The sequence below is a fragment of the Crocuta crocuta genome, unplaced genomic scaffold (assembly GCF_008692635.1).
Source record: "Crocuta crocuta isolate KB4526 unplaced genomic scaffold, BGI_CrCroc_1.0 scaffold1293, whole genome shotgun sequence".
Lineage (NCBI taxonomy): Eukaryota > Metazoa > Chordata > Mammalia > Carnivora > Hyaenidae > Crocuta > Crocuta crocuta.
The window spans coordinates 397,109-421,743 of record NW_027531937.1 but is presented as its reverse complement, the minus strand read 5'-3'; the positions used below and the strand labels follow the sequence as shown (position 1 = coordinate 421,743).

The 24,635-nt window shown below is 36.1% G+C and overlaps 1 long non-coding RNA gene across 1 annotated transcript; it reads right to left on the bottom strand.

Annotated features, from left to right (window-relative positions):
• Positions 1 to 88: 88 nt before the first annotated feature.
• Positions 89 to 24,627, bottom strand: LOC144240656 (uncharacterized). Its single transcript, XR_013337788.1, has 3 exons — positions 24,180 to 24,627; positions 22,466 to 22,559; positions 89 to 417 (listed from the first exon to the last, which is right to left on the bottom strand). It is a non-coding gene; the product is annotated as an uncharacterized LOC144240656 (long non-coding RNA).
• Between the last annotated feature and the right edge of the window lie 8 nt (positions 24,628 to 24,635).

Here is a 24,635-nt window from a genome sequence, read left to right as displayed (position 1 = left end):
GGGTGAAATATCATTATGGTACAACTTGGGTTCTGAGCTAAGTTGGCCTTAGACTTCATAGTTTTCATTAATAAGCACCAAACTCCAAACTTTTTAGGTATCTTCTGGGTATTTGAGGATGCTAGAAAATGCTATTTTTTTCAAAAATGAATTTGAAAAAAAAATAAATTTGAGTAGCTGAGTCAGCTAGAACCACCAGTGGACTTCTGTGCTAATTAAAAGCTAAAGTTTGTTAGGCTTGCTGATTCATCAGGGAACACCCTCTTGGTAGAAGATTTGCTCAGAACCGAGGGTGGCTGTGCCTATAATTCTGTGACACTCCTCCGTTGGTACGTGTCCTCTCGAGGTTTACTGAATTACTCAGTCTTGAGTGGGGATTCTAAATGTAGTGTCTTCAGGACAGTGTTTAAACAAAGCCTAAAAGAAAGAATACAAAAACTTTGACAGTCAATGTTTGAGAAGTATTGGAGAGTTACAAATAAAACACCATGGAACATCATTGAACTCCCAAAGAATGGGTAAAAGCTTTTTTAAGTTTATTTATTTATTTTGACAGGGTGGGGCAAAGACAGAGGGAGAGAGAGAGAATCCCAAGCAGCCTCCACACTATCAGTGCAGAGCCCGACTCTGGGCTTGAACTGAGGAACTGTGAGATCATGACTTAAGCCAAAATTAAGAGTCGGATGCTTAATCAACTGATCTACCCTGGAGCCCCAAAATGCTAAAATTTTATTTTATTTTTATTTTTTAATGCAAATTATTGTCAAGGTAGCTAACATACAGTGTATACGGTGTGCTCTTGGCTTTGGGAGTAGATTCCCATGGTTCATCACTTACATAAAACACCTAATGCTCATCCCAACAAGTGCCCTCCTCAATGCCCATCACCATGTTCCCAACCCCCACCCCCTTTCACCCTGCTTGTTCTTTGTATTTAAAAGTCTCTCGTGGTTTTATTCCCTCTTCATAACTTTTTTTTCCCTTTCCTTTCCCCCATAGTCTTCTGTTAAGTTTCTCAACTTCCACATATGAGTGAAGACATGACATCTCTCTTTCTCAGACTGACTTATTTCACTTAACATAATACTCTCCAGTTCCATCCACTTTGTTGCAAATGGCAAGATTCATTCTTTTTCACTGCCATATATACATATATATATATGCCACACAAAAGTCTAACATTTTATGATAAAACAAGTGGTGGTGTGGATGTGGAACAATGGGAATTGTCATACTCAAAGACAATGGAAATCAACGCACTCACTTGGAAAACTATTGTGGGCAGTATGTACTAATGAAATTGAGCATATGCATGTATAAAATTGAATACACACATATGCATACATTGGAAACATGCCTAGGTAACGTGCATGGCTCTGCACTAAAAGTTATCTCCAAGAATGTTCATAACAACATTATTACTAGTAGCCAAATACCGGAAATGACCTAAATCCCTATTAACCGTAGAATGGATAAGCAATACGGTATATTCATACAATGAAATATAATATAGCAATGAGGATAAACAAAAAGACAGAAATATAAAAATAATTTTATAAACATCATACTGAGCAACATAATCCATGGCTCCAGTTTTATAAAGATAAACAGGAAGGGGTACCTTGGTGACTCAGTTAGTTAAGCGTCCAAGTCTTGGTTTTGGCTCAGGTCATGATCTCACAGTTCATGAGTTTGAGCCCCGCATCAGACTCTGTGCTGTCAGTGTGGAGGCTGCTTGGGATTCTCTCTCTCTCCCTCTCTCTCTGGCCTCCCACCACTCACTTTCTCTCTCTCAAAAAAATAAATAAATAAAGTTTAAAAAAAAGATAAAAATGAGGCAAGGTTATATATATTTGATGTCAGAGTAGTAGTTACCTTTGAGAAAGAGAGAGGTTGTGAGTAGGGGCATAAGGAAGCCCCTACACAGAGGTTTCCCCAGACAAACAAAAGTTAAAGAGTTCATCACCACTAAAGCAGTCTTACAAGAAACATTAAGGGGAATTCTTTGAGTGGAAAGAAAAGGCCATAATCAGGAATAAGAAATTATTAAAAGAAAATTTTTCACAGGTAAATGCAAAAATATAATAAAGTAGATTACTCATTTATAAAACCATTAGTAGAGGTTAAATCACAAAAGCAGTAAAATTAACCAAATCTATAAAAATCAATCAAGGGATTCACAAAATAAAAGGATATAAAAGTATGACACCTTATACATAAAACATGGGGTGGGGAAGTAAAAATTTTATAATGTGTTCAAACTTAAGTGACCTGATATAGACTGCTATATGCATAAGATGTTACATCTGAATCTAACGGTAACCGGAAATCAAAACCTGTAATAGTTACATAAAAAATAAAGAGAAAGGAAATCAAACACATCAAGCCACCAAACCACAAGGGAACAGATCAAGGAAAGAAGGAACCGAAAGGAACTACAAAAACAAATGTAAAATAAGTAGCAAAATGGCAATAAGTACACACCTAGCAATAATTACTTTAAATGTAAATGAACTAAATGCTCTAACGAAAAAAACATAGGATGACTGAATGGATAGAAAAGCAAGACCCATCTACATGCTGCCTGCAAGAGACTTGCTTCAGATCTAGATACATGCAGATTGAAAGTCAAGGGATAGAAAAACATTTACCATGGAAATGGAAAGAAAGCTGTGGTAGCAATATTTACACTGGACAAAACATACATTAAAACAAAGACTGTAACAAGAGACAAAGAAGGATACTACATAATGACAAAAAGAATAATCCAACAAGAGGTTATAACAACTGTAAACATACACCCAATATGGGAGCAACTAAATACATAAAGCAACTATTGAGTGACATAAAGGAAAAAATTGACACTAATATAATAATAGTAGGGGACTTTAATGCCCACTTACACCAATCGATAGATCATCCAGACAGAAAATCAACAAGGAAACAGTGGCTCTGAATGACACACTGGTCCAGATACTTCTAACAGACGTATTCATAGCATTCTATCCTGAAACAGTGAAATACACATTCTTTTCCAGTGCAGAGAGACAGAGAGATAGAGAGAGAGAATGCAAGCATGTGCACTCGCATATGGATTGGGGAGGGGCAGAGAGAGAGGGAGGGAGAGAATCCCAAGCAAGATCCACACTCAGCATGGAGACCCATGCAGGGCTGACCTCACGAGTGTGAGATCATGACCTGAGCTGAAATCAAGAGTCAGACGCCTAACGAACCGAGCTACCCAGGTGCCCCTAGCTGGCTCCTATCTTAAGTTAGTGTTCGAAATCAGAGCGGACCTCCTGGAGATTCTGATTCCATTTGGAGTCACCTTAGAAAATCATTGGAAATTGGTGAGTGAATTTTTCTGGACAAATTCCCTGGAAGTTTGCCAGAAACCAGGAACACATGCACATTTTGTGGGGTCCAAAGGTCACACAAACTGTGGAACTCTCCTCAGAACAGAAAGATTTCCCTGGGAACACTGATAGGATGGGAGGAATGGCAGTATAGGAAAGCTAGCGGTTTCAGGGAACAAAACATTTGGCTCTGCTGAAAAACTTTAGGGAAGAGAAAACCTTGCCAAAGAAATGTGGTGAGGAGGAGGGCCTGGAGAAGAGCCAACCACATTATGGTTAGAGATCAAGGCATTTTATCTTACCCTGCAGTCTCCCCAGTAAGACTACAAAAGATCACTTCAAAATAAGAGAAACTCCTCACACCTCCTGCGGTTCCCATGAGCCCATGAGGCACCAGAGGTCCCTCCACCTTATTCGAGGTCCATTCAGACAAGACGAAGCTAGGGCTTGCGCTGAATCCAATGCCATCCCCATTCCTCAGGGAGGTCACCACGGTTTGGCTTCTTTATTAAACATAAACCCTTTTTCCTTTGGGTCTGGGATCTGCAGGAAAAATAGCCAAGGATGGGCTTGCTGTGACCTGGCGGCTTTTGTAAAAGTACCCAAACAAATATTTTCTGCAGACTCAAGTGCCAGGGGCAGGGGTGCTTTAAGTAAGCAGTGGCAGCTCTTGGCACCTCTGCTTTAGATGGACCCTAAGCCACTAAAGAATCTGCAGAAGTGGGATAAGGAGGATCAGTTAGTGTCCAAGAATGAAAGGAGGGTTACAGCTTGTGAACCAATCTCTTGATCTTCATAGAACTTATTGCTAATAAATGTGGGTGAGGGGACTAGATGACCATCTGACTCATCCTTGAGGGAACATGACAAATGCAATTAATTTAGACTCTAAATTCTGGGTGGAGATCAAATAACATCTTCTTCTTCCAGATATAACTGACATCACTCAAGAGTCTTGGGGATAGATGGTCATGAAGCAGTGTCCAAAAATGACCCCAGATGTTCACCCTAGAATACCTGAACAATAGGCTCTCCCAGATTCCTTCCGCTGGCTGATGGGAAGTGTTTATGTACAGCTTCCCATGGGAATAATGGCTTGCTCCCCATGGCTGGAGGACGATACCATTTAAATGAACCCAAAGTCCTCAGCTGCCTCCTAAAGTACAGGCCCCAGACAAATAGCTGGTGTGACATGTAAACAACTTGATTCCCGTAAGCAATCTGTATGTGCTGTTCCTGACAAAGTTGCTGCCATTGGAGGCCTATAAGATGGAAGAACAACAGGGGAAGAGCCCCTTCACAAGAACAAAACCAAAGTCATATCCAGCATGCCTGCTGAACATGAGATGCCTCTCTCTGGAGATGCTAAAGAAACAGGGGGACTGTGTGAGCCTTGGCCTTGATGTGTTTCCTTAATGCGTACTGCGTAACTTTGAAGTACTTCTCCCCAGGCCTTGAAACCCCAGCGGCAGCCCCACAAGGACTATCTAGCATGACAAGAATTTTCCCCATGAACAAGGGGCATTCATTCAAAACATGGGAAGAAAGCAAATAGTAAGGTTCCATCAGGTTAGGTTTTCCAGGCAAGTATGTCTTACTCTCTTCCAGGCAAGAGGGGTATTGATGGATTAAAGCACAAGACACTGTTATAATCATGGGCCATTAAATCTATCCTGACTAAAAAAGAAATGAGAACATGAGGGTGGTGATGGAGAATACATAGTATTTGGCTTGTGGACTCAATTTCTCCAGTGGGTCAAACAATCTTGTTAGAGCACTAGGAAATGTAAGCTGGAAAGAGAGTGGGGATGCTTGAAATGGACTTTTTTAAACTTGGGCATTTTTAAACTTAGTGTCCATTTTACTGATGTCTTGGAATCCTCCTTTTTACTTTATGTGATGAAACTTCAAACTGTCTGCCTCAACCCACATCATCTCATCCAAATTTCCCTTCCTTCCTTCTCAGTACTTAGATTCCACCCCTTCTCAAGCGCATGAACTTGACCCCTTTACTTCCTTTACCGCCCTCCCCCAAAACACCATCTCTTCTCTCATCTCTTATAATTGTCTCTCAGCACTTATCCTTCATACTTAATATACTATGAACAGCAAGAGTTACCTTTATTTAGTATCTCATTTTGCCAGGCCTTTTATTAAACACTTCTTAAATAGAGTCTCATTCAAACCTCACAACTGGTCTATGTATGAAGTTGGTGCCATCATTATCCCCATTTTGTGGAGAAAAATTTTATATTTAACTCAACTCCTTGTGGTCTCAATCTCTAGAGCTATTTCTGTACTTGTCTAATCTTCATACAAAAGTATTTTGAAAGCATGGTCTGTGTCCTGTTTTTTATTATATTTTCCAAGGGATCTTGTACTTTCTATATTGTACACTCCAAAATTTATTCAAGAAATAATCAAGTGAGGCTATTTGGTATACATCTGCAGCCTCTCTCTTCTTGGTCACATGCTTTCTTCCTGCTCTTCTTTCTCAAAAGACATACTCCTCTCTGTGGCTAATCGCTGCCTTTACACCCCTTAAATCAACACCTCCCACTTGTTCCAGGATGGTCAATTAAATAATCACTATCATCTTTGCCTTTCATAAATCATCAGTCACCTGTCTCTTTCTTAATTTAAGTCACTGACCTTTCTCTCACGTTCAGTACCTAACATGTCAAAAGCATAAACAAAAACAGTCTTTGTTCACAAACCCATTTTCTCATCTCTCTCGTCTTCTGGTTCTGCCCCCACTTCTCCACTGAACTTGATCTCTGTCAATCATCAAATTGCTTGCTCCCAAATGCTATTCCAGGGGTTATACTTTATCTCCCCACATCACTGACTCATGGAGCACCCGCTTCTTCCTAAAAACTCTGACCTCCAGGCACTGCTAATTCCTCTTAACTCTGGTTCTTCTCCTTTATCTCCCCGTTTCCACTTCCTCTTCCTATCACATGAAAGCAAACTCACCTCAAAGCTCCACTCTCTTAACTCTGTATTTCTTTCTGTTTTTAAATTTCCTATTTATGTTCATGGCTTTCCTTAGTACTGCACTCTCACTCTTCAAAGATATTATTTATTGTCATAATATTCTGTCATACTGACTTGCTCCTTTTTCTTCTTTATCTTGGGAAGTCCACTGAGCCCTTGAAAATCAACTTTTTAAATACACATTGATCATCTTTCTCCTAAAATTAGTTTCCTTCTTTAGATGTCTTTGTTTCTACGAATGATAATACAGTTATCCTAGTCACTGTTTGCCTCAGACATTAGAAACTGTTTTTGCTAAAAATATCTAAATTCTATGTTTAATAAAAGATTCCTTCTGGAATTAGAAAATCTACTTATTACTGAAAATAATTTATAGCCATGGGATTTGATGGTTGAAAAAATTGTTTTGATACAAGTGACTTAACTTTCTATTATTGGACAGTTATTTTGTTTTCATTCTTCTCACAATCATTACTTATAAATATGTATCCTAATTTCAGTACCTTGAACAGCATGCACAGTGAAATATTGGTGAATATTGGTGAAATTAACAAAGTTCCTTAGATACATGGCAACGGAATTATTGCATTGTAGGATTTAAATATCTTAAGGTCTTTAACCTGTATTCCAAAAGTCTTCAGAAAGAATGTTTCACATCCTTGCCATTAAGTAACTTTACTTTTGAGGGTGGGGGGAAAGGAAAAACAAACTATTAATTTGGTGAGTGAAAAAGTGGAGCTCAAGTTTTAATTTACATTTCTTGGAGTACCACTAGGGTTTTTTTTTTTTTCTTTCATGAATATGAGCTATTTGCACTTCATTCTATGTATTGGTTCATATCCTTTGCCCATTTTTCTCTAATAGGATCCTAGGGCTTTTGCTCATCTACTTATATGAAGATTTTACATATTGCTCATATGAAAATTTTACATATTAAGCCCTTTGTTAGATAGGTTCATGGTTGTTTCCCAGTTTCCCATTTCTGTATATTTCTTTAATCTAAAATGTTTCTGACAAATATTTCAGTGTTGTTGTCTTTTGCCTTATAATGTCTTTCACAACTGTTTAAAAAGTTACTTCCCCATTCAGAGGCAGGGGAAGTATTCTTATTTTTTTCCTTTTATATGTTAATTGTACTTTTAACTCTGATTTTAATTATACCTTTAATTCTTTTTTTTTTAATTAATTTGTTTTATTGTTTTGTGGAGATGGTGTGAGGAATAAGGAAGATGTAAATCTGCTGCCTGGTCCTTTAAATATGTCTGTCCTGTTGGGTGTGTGTGTTTTCTCTTTCTATCAAATTTATAGGAGCTTTTCTTTATCCCAGTTTTCTTAAAAATTTTTTCAGTCTCAAAATTCAGGGTCTTTAGTTTAAGGAAAAACCTTAAGTTATTTCTTTGATGACTTCCTTTACCTTTTTCCTCTGTATTTTTAACTCCTGTTATTTGGATATCAGGCCTCATGGATTTGACCTTTAACTTTTGTAACTTTTCTTCTCCCAGTTTTCTATCCTTTTATCACTATTCTCTTCTGAAAAACGTCCTCATTTTTACCTTCCCAAACTCCTCCAGTTGTCTTTTCCATCTTTCTCAAAATTTAATTTCCAGCAGAGCATTTTTGATCCCTTAACTTTTTTGTGTGTATGTAGCTTCCTTGCTTTTCCCCCCCCGTGTCTTATTGTCCTGTTCTTGTTTCATGGGCACATTTCTTCTCTCTCTCTGAAAATATTAAAATGTCAATGGCTTTTGAAGGTTCTTTTCCCCCTGCATGGTCTGTTTCTTTGAAATTTCCTTTTACTAATTTTTTGTTTTGGTTTCTATCTTTCAGCTTTAAGGCTTTCCTCAAATGTCTGGTGATCCTTAGTAGTTGATTCATATAGGAGTATAACACAAAAAAACTGTTTAGAAGCACAGGGTGCATGGCGATTAGGTTTCCCTAAATGATCTGTCTGGGCTGTTTCTTGGGTGAGCCTCTGCTGCTGGTATCTCTGGGGCTGGTCATATTCAACAGTGATGGATCTTCCAGTCTTCCTCTTGGGAGGGGATAGGCCTGGCTTCCCTAACATATGGAAAAAGAGTCCTGAAATTTCTAACATCCAATTTGTAAAGTTCACTAAGCCAGCTTGTTTTCCCTATGACAACCACACTCTGAATAGGTGCTGAAAATTCCCAGTTCAGAGAATGTCTTTTTCACCTACTCTAGAAAATGAAGGTTAGTCTTCAACCAGGGCGAGAGAGGAGAAGTTTAGGAAGGGAGGGGATCTGAGACTCTAATTGCTTCTTAGATTTTCAAGGAATCTTCCTTAGCCTCCTTTTAACTGCCACATTCAGAAGTATCTAGTGCCATGAAAGCCTAAGCCTTTTGGGTTCTGTAGAGACAACTATGTTGCTTCTTGGCTCTCCTCATTGCCAATTTAGGATTCAACTTTACAAGGTTTGGTAAATCAGTTTCTACTGGTCTACCTGCTTTTTTGTAAACCAAAAATCCTGTTATTATTACTTCAGTGGAGTTTTGGAAGGAACAAAGTAAATGATTGTACTTAAACCACCATCTTTATATCTTGTTCCCGCAAATGTATCTCTCAATAGTACCTAAGTCAAATCCTGGGCTCCAAATTCTTCCTCATTGTCCCTGACTCTATGTTCTTCCTCCCTCACTTCTCTAAGTTATAACCCCTACCTTCCAGACAAGCCTCCTCCTTGAGAGACTCTTCCCCACCAACCCTAGGCCTCCCCACCAACTATTCGTCTGGGCCATGTATTTGGTGCTTAACAGAAACTGTTGAAGTGGAAGCTATCCAGCATGTTGTACTCAACAGTTAGCTTTCACCTCTAATGGGTATTTGTCTAAAGTTATAAATCCCTTCCGTGAGACGTGCTTGCTTCTCTCCCCAAGATGTCTGCATGTTTCTGCCCCACAAATTTCAACATACTCTTCTTGATAAGCTGCATGGAAAAGAGAAGATGAAAAGGTGATTTTTCCTGTACAGTTTGTACCTCAAATGCCAATGTCTGGTGTCAGTTTCCTATTTAGGAACATCCAGGAGTTTAGTGGTTAGTGTCGGGCATGAACAGCATAGATTAAATTGTAACAAAGATTAGGACCTGGCCTGTATTTGGTTTTACTTTGTTTGCAGGGAGGACTTGGCCTTTCAATCAGCAATTCAAATGTCACATTATGATTTCATTGTGACATATAATAAATTCAGCATGGGAATATTAACCTCATAGAGTTTTCACTATTTACTTTCCTGTTACAGGGATACTGTGGCAGTCATGGTGGTATCTAGCAGCAGGAAGAGGCAGGATCCAGAAGTCTTTTTTGAACCACATTATCTCCCAGACACAGCCACTCTATTGAGTTTTGAAGCAACTTCTAACACGTGCTTCTTTGAATTGCCAATACATTTTCTGAGTAGCACGTAAGTCTGGTTCTTGGACTTTTCAAGAAATTCTAAACTACTTAATGCTCACACACACACACACACAACTCCTTTGCCTTACACTAAAGTGAATTCTATAATTCACTAAAAATCCCTGATCAATATACTTCCTCTCCCTCATTCCCACTCCTCAAAAAATAATCACTCTTTAGTATTTTAGCTGTTTCTTATGTTTTCTTTTACCAATATTTCTAGACTTTTCAGTTTTAGATATTGTGGGCAGTCAGACTAAAAAAGATTTAGTTTTCTTATGCTCCATCCCAACACAGACTCCCCCTACTCCATCCTCTCTTATAGGCATATCAAATTTTTTGGTTAAACTAAGTCTATATTTTTACCATGCGTACTAGTTACAGCTGAGTCACATAGTACACTATGATTGCATTTCCACATACAAAAGTTTATTCATCAGGTAGTTAATAAATTGCCTGTTTCATTTGCTTGGTTTTATATACATTAATTCATTCCCAAATTCATTTCTAGTAGTGTAAATATCTTCTAGATACATAAAACACATCAGGTACTAAATCAGATTTCTCTCTTCAGAAATATTCTTCCTGGAGCCCTCCAAATGCTTTCTTGAACCTGACTGGTTAGTCTGTAGGCTGTTGCATAGCCTGCAGCCTGGGATTTCTATTTACCATAATCCTGGAGATTCCCTTTCCCTCTCTATTATGTTAGATCCCTGATTCCTCCCATCTCAGTCTACTTTCCTGGGTCACTCCCTTGTGTTGATGGAGCATGTCCACCAGGAGCACCCTTGGAAGTTATATTACAGATTATTAAGTAGTTTACAGAATCTCCAGATTCTATTCCCTCAGAGAATAGCTTTTGTAGACTGTGCATCTAGGAACAATACCCAAATTATCCAACAATCTATATTAAGGTATTCCTATACCTTCTTTTGTCCAAGGTACTAAAGACCATGGGCAACGGACATTACCAACTAGAGTCTATGCCACTGCTGCCTCTGAAAGCTCACTGTCCTTCACCACCTCCTCCAGGAGCACATCCTAAAACAAAACCAACTATCTCACATTTCTTCAAATTGAGGTCTTCCATGGAAGTCTCTGATGGGAAGAGCCTAAGTCTTATGCCTAAGTCTTTACTGAAACAGATGCTGGATAATTGAATTCTGGCTTCAACCTTGGCAAAGCAGGAGTCCTAAGATGGGAATTTCCCCAAATGTAAAAAGGAAATTCAACGTTGGTCACAAACGTATCAACTGTCTACCAAAGTTTGCATGTCTGAAAATGACTCTGTTTTACCTTTATGTTTTTCTTTCAGGATTGTGAAGACATTGTTCCATTCAATTCTAGTTTCCAGAAATCCAAAACCAATGTGTTTTGTGATCCTTTTTGTGCAACGTGTTTTTACTCTATTGACACATTTAGATTATTCCTTTGGTCCTGATTTTCAGAGATTTCATTAGGACATGATTCGTAAGTCTTTTTTGTTAACAACTACTGAACTAGACCTTCTGATATAGAAAGTCATGTTCTTCGTTGCTGTGAACTTTCTGGTATCATTTCTTTAATATATTCCTTCCAACTATATTTTCAGTTCTCTCTCTCTGTAAACACAATTAGTTGGTTATTAGACATCTTGGACTTATCCTCTAATTTTCTTATGTTTGCTCTATTTTCCATATTTTTGTTCTTTTGTTACTTTATTTTCCAAAATATTTAGCAATTATTTTTAATTTCCATAAATTCTTTTTTGCTTTCTGAATATTCCTTTCATTATGGATTTCTGATATTTTTCATGGCTGCAGATTTTCTTTTCTCTCTCTAGAGGTATTAATTCTTTCTACATTGTGTCTGTTTCCCCCGAATTCACTCTTCCAGGATGTTTTGGTTTCTTTCATGTTAAGTGCTTTCCTCATATATCTATTATTCTTGGCTTATGTTTAAGAATCAGGCACTGAAGAGTTGTGTTTGCTATGTATGACTGGTAAGTTTCATTGAGAGTGCTGACAAGGATCCAGTCATTTCCTTTGGGGATGGGGGCAACTGTCAGTACCTGAGGGTAAGAGCATAATGAAAAGACTTTAGAGGCACTTGGGTGATTCTGTTGGTTAAGTGTCTGACTTCAGCTCAGGTTACGATTTCACAGTTTGTGGGTTTGAGCCCCATATCAGGCTCTGTGCTGACAGCTCGGAGCCTGAGGCTTGCTTCAGATTTTGTGTGTCTCCCTCTTCCTCTGCCCCTCCCCCATTCATGCTCTGTCTCTTTCTCAAAAATAGTAAGTGAACATTGAATAAAAATAAAAGCTTTAAATTTATGTATCTATTTCATTTGAAATTGGGGCTCAGGAATTTATGGTGTTTTAATTTTCTGTTTTTTAGAAACATTAAATAATAGAGAAAATTGCATATATAACAAAAAACCTGCATTCCAAACAGCCAGACTTGACATTCTTAGTATTTTTTCATATTTGCTTCAAGTGTTTTTTAAAAAACAGCTTTATTGATATAATTTACATAACAAAAATTTCACCCATTTTAAATGTACAATTCAATAATTTGTGGTATATTTACAAAGCTGTGCAACCATCACCATAATCTAGTTTTAGAACATTTCCATCACTCCAAAAAGAAACTTCAAGCCCATTTTCAGTCACAACAAATTTCCACCCTCAGCTCCAAGCAACCACTAATATGTCTATCGCCTAGTCTGGACATTTCACATAAAGAGGATCACATAAGATTTTTGTGTGTCTGGCTTGTTTCACTCAGCATGTTTTGGGGGTTCATCCCTGTTATAGTATGCATTAGCATTTTGTTTCTTTTTACGGTCAAGTTCCATTGCTATGAATATACCACATTTTAGTTGTCCATTCATCCATTGATAACATTTAGGTTGTCTTCATCCTTTGGCTATTATGAATAATGCTATTATGAACATTCATGTGTAAGTCTATGTGTGGACATGTGTTTTTATTTTTGTGTAGATACTTGGGAGTGGAATTGCTGGATCATATGGTAACTCTTAGGTTTAATGTTCAGAGAAACTATTTTTCTGAAGTGCCTGCAAAATTTTAAATTTCCACCAGCAATATAGGAGCATCCTTACATTTCAACGTTCTCACCAGCACTTGCTATCGCCTTTAAAAAAAAAAAAATACTTATAGTTGGTGTGAATTATCTTGCAGTTTTGTCTTTCCTTAATGATTAATTAGATGTTGAGCACTTTTTTCCTATGTTCATTGCCCATATCTTTTCTGAAGAAATTTCCATTCAAATTCTCTGCTCATTTTTTGAGTTATTTGTCTTCTTATTATGGAGTTGCAAGAGATCTTTGTATGTCCTGGTTATAAGTCCCTTGTTGAGTATATCATTTGCAAATATTTTCTGCCAGTCTGTGCATTTTCATTTCACTTTGTTAATTATGTCTTTTGAAGTGGACAAACTCTGAATTTTAATTAAGTACAATTTATGAATTCTTTATTGCTTGTGCTTTTGCTGTTACAGTTAAGCAATTATTGCCTAGCCCAAGGTCATGCAGATACATTCCTGTTTTCTTCTAAGACATCTACAATTTTTGCTTACATTTAGGTCCAGGATCAATTTTGACTTAATTTTTGTATATGGTGTGAGGGTGAGGTAGGGTTCCAAACTCATTATCTTGTTTGTGGATATCCATTGTTCCAGCAATATTTCTTGAAAAAACTATACTTTCACTGTTGAATTGTCCTGAAACTTTTGTTGAAATCAACTGGCTATGTATGTAAGGGTTTATTTCAGGCTCTCAATTATATTCCATTTAATCATATAGCTATGCTGATACCAATGTCTTAATTATTACAGTTTTGCTGTAAGTTTTAAAATCAGGAAGTGTGAGTCCTCCAAATTTTTTATTCTTTTAAGATTGTTTTAGCTATTCCAGGTCCTTTGTGTTTATATATCAACTTTAGCATAAATTTTTAAATTTCCTGGGGTGGGGGTGGGGGGAAAGCCAGAAATAAAAGAATTGCACTGAATCCATAGATCAATTTGGGGAGTATGGCCATCTTAACAAAATTAAGTCTTCTGATCCATGAATATGGAATGCTTTTGCATTTATTTAGCTCTTCTTTAACAATGTTTTGTCGTTTCCAGTGTAGAAGTCTTACACTTCTTTTGTTACATTTATTTCTAAGCATTTTATTCTTTTTGATGCTGAGAATGGAATTGATTTCTTAATTTCATTTTCAATTCAGATTGCTCACTGCTAGTGTGCAGAAATCAACTAATTTTTGCACACTGGTCTTGTATTCTGAAATCTTGCTAAACTTACTAGTTCTAGTAGTCCTGTAGTGGTTACTTCGGAGTTTCTCTACATAAAATCATGCCCTCTGTTGGTCAATAAAGACAGCTTTATTTCTTCCTTTCCAATATGGATGCGCTTTATCTTTTTTTTTTCCTTGCCTATCTGCCCTGATTAGAATCTTCAGTGTAATACTGAATAGAAGTAGTGAGAACAGACATCCTGAAGGGTCTTGTTCCTGCTTCAAGTACTTTTAAATAGAAGAAATAAATATTTCAGATGAAGTGGAAGTCCCTTTTACATGTAAACCATAAATCCTAATCTCCTTTTCTTCCCCAGCCTCATAAACAACACTTATAATGATTTTGGTACATTTTCGTTTGGTGGATGTCTTTTCATTTGTATGTGTGTTATGTGTTGTACATCTACAAAGAATATGGACTATTGTTTTGGGTATCTACTACTTTTATTTTATATAAATGATTTCATAAAAATATGCTAATTTTTTGTTTTTAAAATCAACATTGTCTCAATTCACATATACAAAAATATATACATAGTCTGTCATAAAAATATACTTTATTTAATGCATTTCTCTATTAGTGGGGATTTAGAGTACTTACACTGTTTTTGTTTTTTAACTAAATGATACTACACTAAAATACTTTACATGTATTCTTCTAATTATATGTGAGAATTTACCTAGGGTAGATATTTTTAGGTGATACAGAAACTGTATTTTGTATTTTATTAGGCAAGGTCAAGTTGCTTTAGCTAGTGATTTTCCTAATTAACACATGCACTAGCAGAGTAGCAGTTTCTTTCTCCATACCCCTAGATGCACTTGATAATATCAAATTTTTAGTTAACGATTTGGTTGGCAAAATTATTAATTTCCTTTTATATTATTGTGTGGCTTGTTTCCTGACGAGGTGGCAGGCCTTTTTCATTTACTACTGCCTTTCTGTAGGTTTCAATTTTATGAATTACCAGTTACATTCTTTGCTCATTTTTTTAACTAGTTTTTCTTCTTCTACTGATTTATAAGCGTTCTTTAAATGTTTGTGATACTATGTTTATCATATTGTTGTAAATACCTCACATCACCCCACCACTTCCATTTAAATTTGTTCATGGTGTCTTTTTTTTTTTAAAGATATTTTGAAAATTAAATGTAATCAAACTTTTCCCATTATGATCTGTTCCCTTATGTCCTGTTTAAGTAACACACTGTTCCTTGAAGTCACAAAGATTTTATTTTCTTTGTGTTTCATTCATTTAGAATGCTGTTGGGAAGTAGGAATCTATATTGTTGTTTTGGTTTTTGCTGTTATTGTTGTTTGTAGCAATCTGTCTATCACCAGTTTCCCAATGAGTTGGAATCCTCCATTCTCACATGCAAGTTACAATATCAGTATGGATCTCTTTCTAAACTCTCCATTCAAGTCCACTGATTTGTCCATTTCTGTACTGAATCTATACTGTTTTAATTACAATAGCTTTATGCTTAGTATTGATAATTGGTAAGACAAGTCCCTATGGTCTTATTCATACTTTTCAGAATTAATTTGGGTAGATTAGTAAACTTCAGTATTAATTTTAGAACAAATTTTTCAAGTTCCACAAAAATATTATTGATTTGAATTGAAATTCCATGAGTTAAGTAAAAACTTGAGGTGGACATCTCCTATATTGGGCATTCCCATTCACTAACTGATATTCCTACATTTATTCAGATCTTAAATGTATTTCAAAAAAGCTTCAAAATTTTATCCGTAAATATATTTATTGCCTTAAATATATTCTTAGGACCTTCTTATTTTTTTGAGTGTATTGTAATAGACATTTTTTCCTTTAATTTTCATCATTTATAGATCTATATCTCTTCTCAAACTTTACACCTCTTTTTCCTATTAATTATACTAGCCTGACCATTGATTCTAGACTTTTCCATATAGGTATTTTCTGAAAAAAAATATAAAACTCATATTCCTTCTTTTCCAGTAGTCATAGCTTTCCTTTTTGTTTCTTTTTTTTCTCTTTTCTTTCCTTTTTATTTTTATTTATTTATTTATTTATTTATTTTGAGCTGGGAAGGAATGGAAGTCTTATATAATTAGATATGATCTCCAGTAAAATATTGAATGTTGACTGATTAGTAGAAATTCTACATTCATTTCAGATTTTAATAAGAATGGTTCTAAACTTTAACATCGTATCATTTAACACAAATCTGACACACTTTTGAAAGTGACAGGGAATCAAGGAAAATAAGCATAAACCAGGACTCTACTAATAGTCAAGTATTTGTAAAGAAATATAGAATACTTGAGCAATGCAATCTAAAAATTGACCTCATGGGCATATACTGAACTTTGTACTCCCAAAATAGAGAATATACTTTTTTTCCAAGTACTATGGAAACTTTACAAAACTGACCATAAGACTATGGCCATAAAACAAGTTTTAACAAATGTCAAAGGGCTAAAAGCAGGCAGTCCATAATTAGAAACAATAAAGTTAGAAATTAATATTAAAAACACACCTAGAAAACCCCAAATTTTATAAAATTAAAAATAAATTTCTAAACAACCCTTTAATCAGAAAGAAATAAAAATGGTAATTAGGAAATACTTTAGAGTGGGTATTCTACATTTCAAATCTTGTGGGATGCAGTAAAAGGTATTAAAAGATTTATATACTTAAGTAAATATCTAAGAAAGGAAAAGAAAGAAATTAAATGATTTTAGCATTCATTTCAGAAATTCAGGAAAAAAGCAAGGAAAGTGGAAAAAAGAAAATAAGAAAAATACAACCAGAAATTGATGAAATAGAAAACCAATATAAAACAGAGAGGATGAACAAAATCAAAGGTTGAGTTTCTGAAAAGTCAAGTAAAATTGACAAACCTCTGGTGAAAATAGGAAAGACCAAAAACAGAAGGCACAAATGACCAATATCAGGAAAGATTAAAAGATCATCACTATAACTGCTGCAGACATTAAAAAAATAAGACCGTGTAAACAACTTTAAGCCAATATATTTTAAAATGCAGCTGAAACCGACTCCTAGAAAAACATAATAGCCAAATTTATGCAAGAAGAAATAGAACACTGAACAGAAACAGTAGATCAAAACTGTCTTCACAAACAAAATTACAAGCCCAGATGGCCTAATTATCAAATTTTACCAAACACTGAAAGAATAATGCCAACCTTAGACAAATTTTCTCAGAGAACAGAAAAGAGAATATTTTCCAACGCATTTTATGACACAAGGAGCATAACAAGCTAATCTCACTTATGAACATAGATGCAAAAGTCCTAAATAGAATTTGAGTAAATTGATTCCTGAAATATATTCATCCTGATCAAGGTGATCAAGGTGGGTTTATTCCAGGAATGAAAGGTTGATAGTTAAACAAATACATAGAAGAACACACCAACAAAAGAGAACCACACTAGATGTAGAAAAGTGTGTGATAAAATTCACCATTTATTTAGCAAACTGAAAATTTTAAGGAAATTTTATCGAATAAAGCACATCTACCTAAAACCTTCAGTTTACTAGTAAAAGTTAAATGCTTTCCCTTTCTGATCAGGAAAAAGATAAGGATGCCTGTAATTTCTTTATTAAGCACTGCCCTGAATGTCCTATCCAACATAAGGCAGCAAGGAAAAAGAGAGGAGAGGGGAAAGATTGGTAAGTAAGAAACAAAGCCCATATTATTCACAGATATCACTGCATGTATGAAAAATCCAAAAGATTTATAAATAAGTTATTTTAATTAATAAGAAGGCTTAGCAAGGTCTCTGAATTTAAAATAGCAATATATTAAAAAATTTATATATACCAGCAACAAACAATTAGGAAATCAAAAATTAAGAAAGATGCCATTTACAACATTAAAACTTAAGTGGCACAAAAGGCCACAGATAACAACATCTTGCAAGTTTTCTATAAAGACAGTAATACAAATTTACTTAAAAGGCAATTAAAGTAGACCTAAATAAATGGAAAGGCATAACCTGTTCATAGATTTAAAGATTCAACAGTGTAGAACTGTCAATTCTTCTTATAGTGATCTATAGATTCAATGTTACTCTAATCAAAATCCCAAAAGTATTTTTGTAGAATATAACATTTTATATTGAAGCACAAACTGCCAAGAATAATAAAGCACTCATAAGAGAGGGTCATAAGAGAGGGTCAAGATAAGATGACTTGCTTTACCAGATTTCAAGACCTCTCTATCAGAGCATGCACAGAAATGAATTCCTAGTGGAACTGTGAAAGATATAACTATAAAACTTTTCGATAATATCCAAGAATTTCTTATAACTTCAAAGTAGGGAAGAATTTCTCTATCAGTTAATACCATGCACAAAGCAGAAAGGAAAAGACTGATCAACTGAACTACCCAAATACTAAGACTTTTTGTATATCAAAATATACCAAAAGGAGGAGCCAAGAAATAGAAAACATACACACAGCATAAATAAACTGGGGCCTGACGTATTAAAAACTCAGAAGAATCAATAGAAAAAAGACTTCGATTCCTCACAAAAGAAGTCCAAATGGACATTAAACATATGTAAGGTGATTAGTAATCAAGAGAATGCAAATTCAGATCTCAATAAGATTTTACTATCACCTACCAAGGTGAGCTAAAATGGAAAATTTGGACAATATCAAGTGTGGTGAGAGTATGGAACTAGAACTCTCACCCTGCTGATGGGATATATATAAATAAAATGTACACACATACACTTCTACATATTTATGAGAGTGTTCATAGTGGCATTATTTGTAATACCCACATTGGAAAGCATAAGTATTAGAATAAGTAACACATATTGCGTATTTTTACACAATGGAATTCTACATAGTATACTACAGCTACACTATATATACATTAAGTCAAAGTAAAAAAGCAAAACACAATGAACACATAATTCATTTATATAACATTTTGAACATTTACATAAAGCTCAAAAGTTGGCAAGACTAAATATTATCATTTAGAAACAAACACCTAAGCATTATTGAAATTTATTTGAGGGCTTTATATTTGATTAAATTTTGTGAATGTTCAATGTTTATTAAAAGTGATGTATATTCTCTTGTTCTGAAAGATTTTATATACATATATAAACGTAATATATTAACATACATGTATATATAAATGCAATGAGCATATGTATCTATGCACTCAATCCATCAATGTTAACTTGTCTGCTTGATCTATCAATCTGAGAAAATTTATGTTAAAAAAATTCCCATTGTAATTATGAATGCCAGTTTTTCCTTTTAATTCATTATTTTTGCTTTATATTTTTCCCGACTATGTAGTTAGTTGCATATATATTCATGACTGTAATATTTTCCTACAGTATTTTTCTTTATGTTATGATAAGATGACCCTATTCATGTCCTTGTTAATGCTACTCTATTTAAGGAATACTTTTTTAAATTAAATATTTATTTTTTTAAGAGGGATGGAGGGGGAGAGAGAGAGCACGAGAGAAAGAACATACGTGAGAGAGGGAGGGGGAGAGAGAGAGGGAGGGGGAGAGAGAGAGGGAGAGAGAGAATCCCAAGCAGTCTCCAGCTGTCAGCACAGAGCCTGATCCAGGGCTTGATCTCATGAACTGTTAAGATCATGGCTTCAGCTGAAATCAAGAGTTAGATGCCTAGCCAACTGAGCCACCCAAGTGCCCCAAGAATACTTCCGATAATCAATGTTATTACAGTTCTTTTGTTGGCATTCCTTAGAACTTGCGCAGTATTTTCCCCACATTAGTTGTTTAGTTTTAACTGTTTTTAGTATGTTTGTTTTTAATTGTCTTGGTAATTATGGGCTGGCCAGCTGATGAGGTAGCCATGTGCTCATATTAAATAAAAGTAAATTACACTATTATCCAGTAATCTAGCCTGAACCATCAGCAAATTTCATTCTGAAGGTGTCTCCAGGAAATCATTCTCTGGGCCCCAGAGCACCTAGTCTTGTCAAAACAAAGTGCCTGTTTTTTTATCTTAGAAAATTGGTCATTTTCAAGTTAAACATTTTAAACAGATGCCATTATTTATGTTTCCTTTTTAAATGTGATTTGTGACTTGTGATCACTGGGGTGTTTTCCTTCATTTTCTTATTAAAAGCTTTAAGCAAAACTTTCTTTGTAGGTTGGTAACTTTGTAAATTAGAGGGCTGACTAGAATTGGAGGAAATGATTCAACTGAAAGAAGAGGAAGGTTGGATTAAATTAGAGCTGTGATTGGATGGGGGTGGGACTAACTGATTTAGAATTCTGATGGTACCTATAGAGCCTGATAGTCATAGGGTTTTTCATTTAGTGATTCTTTCCTGAAAAGAAATCTTTCTGGGTCTTGGTGTATCTTCATTTCAAATCTGGATTTAAGACTAGCAGAATGTTAAGTTACTTTTTTCTCCTTTAAAATATAAAAGAGATTAAGGCAATAGCTTTTTATACCAAAATGTGATTTTTTTTCCCCCTGTGAAAACTCATTCACTCAATCACTCACTCATTCATTCATTCATTCATCCATCCACTCATTCATTATTTGGAAAAAAACTGTGGGCATCTCTTGGTGCCAGGCACTGTTTTAGGCGCTTGGCCTACATCATTGGGATCAACAGATTCTGCCCTGGTAGAATTTATATACTGCATGGAATAGGTAGAGAAAAAAATAATCAACTTATCTAAATTATATAGGATCATGGAAGAGGATACATTCTATGTAAAAAAGAAAAGTATAGCCGGATAAGGGAGATAAAAAGAACAGGATGTTGGGGGAACAGAGGGGAGGAGGGTTGCAACTTTGAATAGGACCGTCCTGTTTGGGTGACCTCATTTAAACCTACACCTGAATAAGACAAGTAAGAGTGTTCTTGGCCAAGGAAATAGCTAACGCAAGAACCCTAAGGCAGGAGATAGGATCACGTAACACCAGAAGGGATGTAGCCTGCAGAGACATGAGCAAGGGAGGAAATCCACTAGGTAGGGGAGAATCTTGTAGGTCACTGTGAGCACCTTTTATTCTTACTGTGAGAGAAATCGGGAGCCAATGCCTATTGTCTAGCTGGATCCCCTTTTCTCCCAATCCCATCCAATTGTCTTGTTAATTTGTAAAAACTAATGCCAATCTGATACTACGATGTGGTAATTATTAGTTTATTTTCATCTTCCTAAGAGGGAGGTTGTGTGTCTTTTATGTTTCTTTGGAATGCTTTCACTGAATGTCCTGTTTATATTCCTTGCCCATTTTTTAAATTGTGTTGTTAGTACTTTGTTATGTACAGTAGTAGTAACCTTTTATGTTAGAGGCATTACAAAATTCACCTGTTAGTCTAACATTTATCTTTGACTTTTTTTTGAGCATCTTCTGCTATAAAACTAAAATTTTATATAGACAAATTTTTACAATTACTCTTTTCACAGCTCTTAGGTGCTCTGCCTTGCTCAAAAGGTCTTTACAACCCCTAGATTGTACAAATAGTCTCATAAGATTTCTTAGATTTTTATGGTTTCTTTTTTTCCTTCTGAATATTTAATTTACCAGGATGTCATATTTGTGTATACCACAAAGGAGAGGGCTCAGGTCATCTCATGTCTCCTAACCCATAGAAAGCTGAGGGTCTGGGCAAAGTCACGGGCAGTTTGGTATATATGCTGGAGGGCACATGAGAAATCCTTGAGTTAAGAGCTTTTATTTTCCCGAGAAGTCAGAAAATCATTCACTCCTGGGACAGAGGATGAGAAGGGAAAAGAGGGTGGAAGAGATGTGTAGATTTGAAGAAAGAGGGGACTGTGGGAAATCATATTATTGCAGAGTGAGAAAATAAACAATTGGAAGAGCATAAGAGGTTTGACAGGCAGAATTTCAGGCACAGCTAGATTTCAGTGGTAATGGGCTTAAAATGAGAATCCTTGGGAGGTTATACATGACTTTTGCCAGCAAAGGTAACTGATAAGGTGTATTTTAAGTTTTTAGTAAACTTACTTTTAGTTTCTTTTTCTAATACTTTCAAACCACTTAAGTGAAAAGCTTTTGGTTTCATTTATCAGTACTTTAAAATCACTTAAGCAAACACAGTTTGGTGTTTTCTAATTACTACTTTCAGACCGTTTACGTCAAAGCTTTAACTTCATGGACTGATCATATTGTATGCTGGTGTTAATGGAATTACAGGGGTGGTTATTTAATCACGATGACCCAAAGATCAGCCCATGGTGGTGGGCTAAAAGCACAATGAATCAGACTGATTGACTCAGGGCTGATAAGGGCAGCTGGAACATAAAAACCCGGGGTATTACCTATAATTGTGTCACCACCTTGCCATTGTTACTTCTTTCCTCTACTTCATAGTGCATCAATCATTCATTCATTCAACAAATACTTACTCAGCACCTATTATGTGCCAGGCACTGTTCTACATGCAGAGGATACACCAGTGAACAAGAGAGACAAGGTTCCTGCTTTCCTGGAACTTATGTTCTAATATAGGAAGATAGACAATAATAATAAAAATAATATTAATAATAATAATAGCTAACATTAATTTAGCAAGTACTGTTTGCTGAGACTGTTTTAAGCACTTTACAAGTATTACTTCATTTAATCCTTATCATAACAATAGGAGGTAAAGACTAGAATTATCCCCATTTTATACAATGGAAACTGATGGCACGGAAAAGGAAAATAACTTTCCCTTAGGGCAAAGCTAAACAGCTAGTCAAAGGCAGACCTGAGATTTAGCACCAAGACAGGCTATGTAGATCTCTTTTTCTTAATGACTCTGCTATGCTGCCTCTCAGACAAGAAAGAAGGCAAAAAACAATAAGCAGAATAAATGTGGTAGTGTTAAGCACTACACAAACATGAAGTAGGGTAATGTGCTGGTATTTGCATGTTGGGGGCTTGGGGGTGACAATGAAGATGTCAGAGAAAGTCTCACTGATGCAGTAACATTTGAGAAGAGACTTGAAGGATGTTAATAGTTATCTTGGGGTACAGGCAACAGAGAAAACCTAGTACAAAGGAATCTTATCCTTGGTTTGTGAAACAGAAATGCCCTGCTGGTTGTGGCTAAGGTTTAGTATGAAAGAAGTGTCTGATTCAAAGTAAGTCAGGGAGATAGGCAGGAACCAGACCCCACAGGTCTCGGGTCACATTAGGGAATTTGACTTTTACTCTAAGTGCAGTGGATTTTTCTGCAGGAGAGTAACACTACCTGATTTGTCATTTTCAAAGGTCACTCTCACTGCTGTGTGCAAAATTAACTGTACGTTGGACAAAGGTGGAAGCAGGGAGACCATTAGGGAGCAATTACAATACCGGTGAAAAATCTTAGGGGCTTAGACTAGGGTAGTGGCAGTGGAGTGAAATGTGGGGTATCATTTTGAAAGTAAAATTGGCAAGTCTTGCAAATAAACTAATTGTAAGGGGTTTAGAAAAAGGAATTCAATTAGGTTCCTTGAGATTTTGGTGTAAGAATTTATACATGGTAGGGTCCTTGACTGAGATGTGCAAAACTAAGGGAGAAACACCTCCAGGAAGAATTAAGATCTTCATCTTGAACTTTTTAGAAGAGGTTTTTTTCCTACTTTTTTTCATTTAAAAGTTTCAAAGAAAGAGTTCCAAAAATAAAGTTTTTTAATGTCCAATATAATGAGCTCTTTACCTTTGAAACCAAGTTGGAGGAGCTGAATTTTCATTTGTTTAATAAATATTTATCGAGTATATACTGAGCCCAAAAACTATGCGACGAGATACCAATATGGACTAAGCAAACAAGAGCCCTGCTCCCGGAGTGCTTTTTGGGAAAGGGAGGAAAGACGACTGGCGAGGTTTTTTTTTTAATTTTTTACCCCCCGGCTCGTTGTCTTATTAAAAGTTCACCTAACGCTTGAGTAGCCATCTTATAACTGCATCTCGTGCTTCTGGCAGTTGGGCCCACCGTTCTAAACGTTCGTAATCGGGTTAATAAATGAATCTCTAATAGTGACATCTCCCCTCCCACTAGAACTTCGGCTTTTTTAAAAAAATAGAAATTTTAGCAAACAATACGAATACAACCTTTGCTTCTGAAGACTAATATTTTTGCAGGAATGGTACCTTTATAAAGATCGTGGTTGCCCCCGTACATATTTGTTCTTTCTTCATATCCAATTAAATGAAAACACTAGTTTTTCCGTAGCCCAACTCTCTAGGCTTGTTGGGTCTAGCTCAGGAGAGAGGAAGCTGGAGCCGTTGGATTTAAACAGTTTGGTGTAATCCTTCTCTACGCTCTCTCTCGCTAGCCGGGGACGTGGTGTCGGCTACCCGGGGCTTTCCGTCCACGCAGCACCAGAATGAAGGAGTCTGGGAGGGGGTCGGGGAAGGGAAAGACGGAAGAGACATTAAGTAATTGGTTCTCGAAGGTATAAAATGATGTTTAGGATCTACTCTAAAGCACTGATTTCAAACGCCCGCCCCCTGGGCCGTTTCAGCCCCGCCCCTTGCCGTCGTCGGGGCGACTTCCACCTTGTCTTCTGCGGATTGGTCTCTGCCTCCGCCTCTAAACTGAGACGT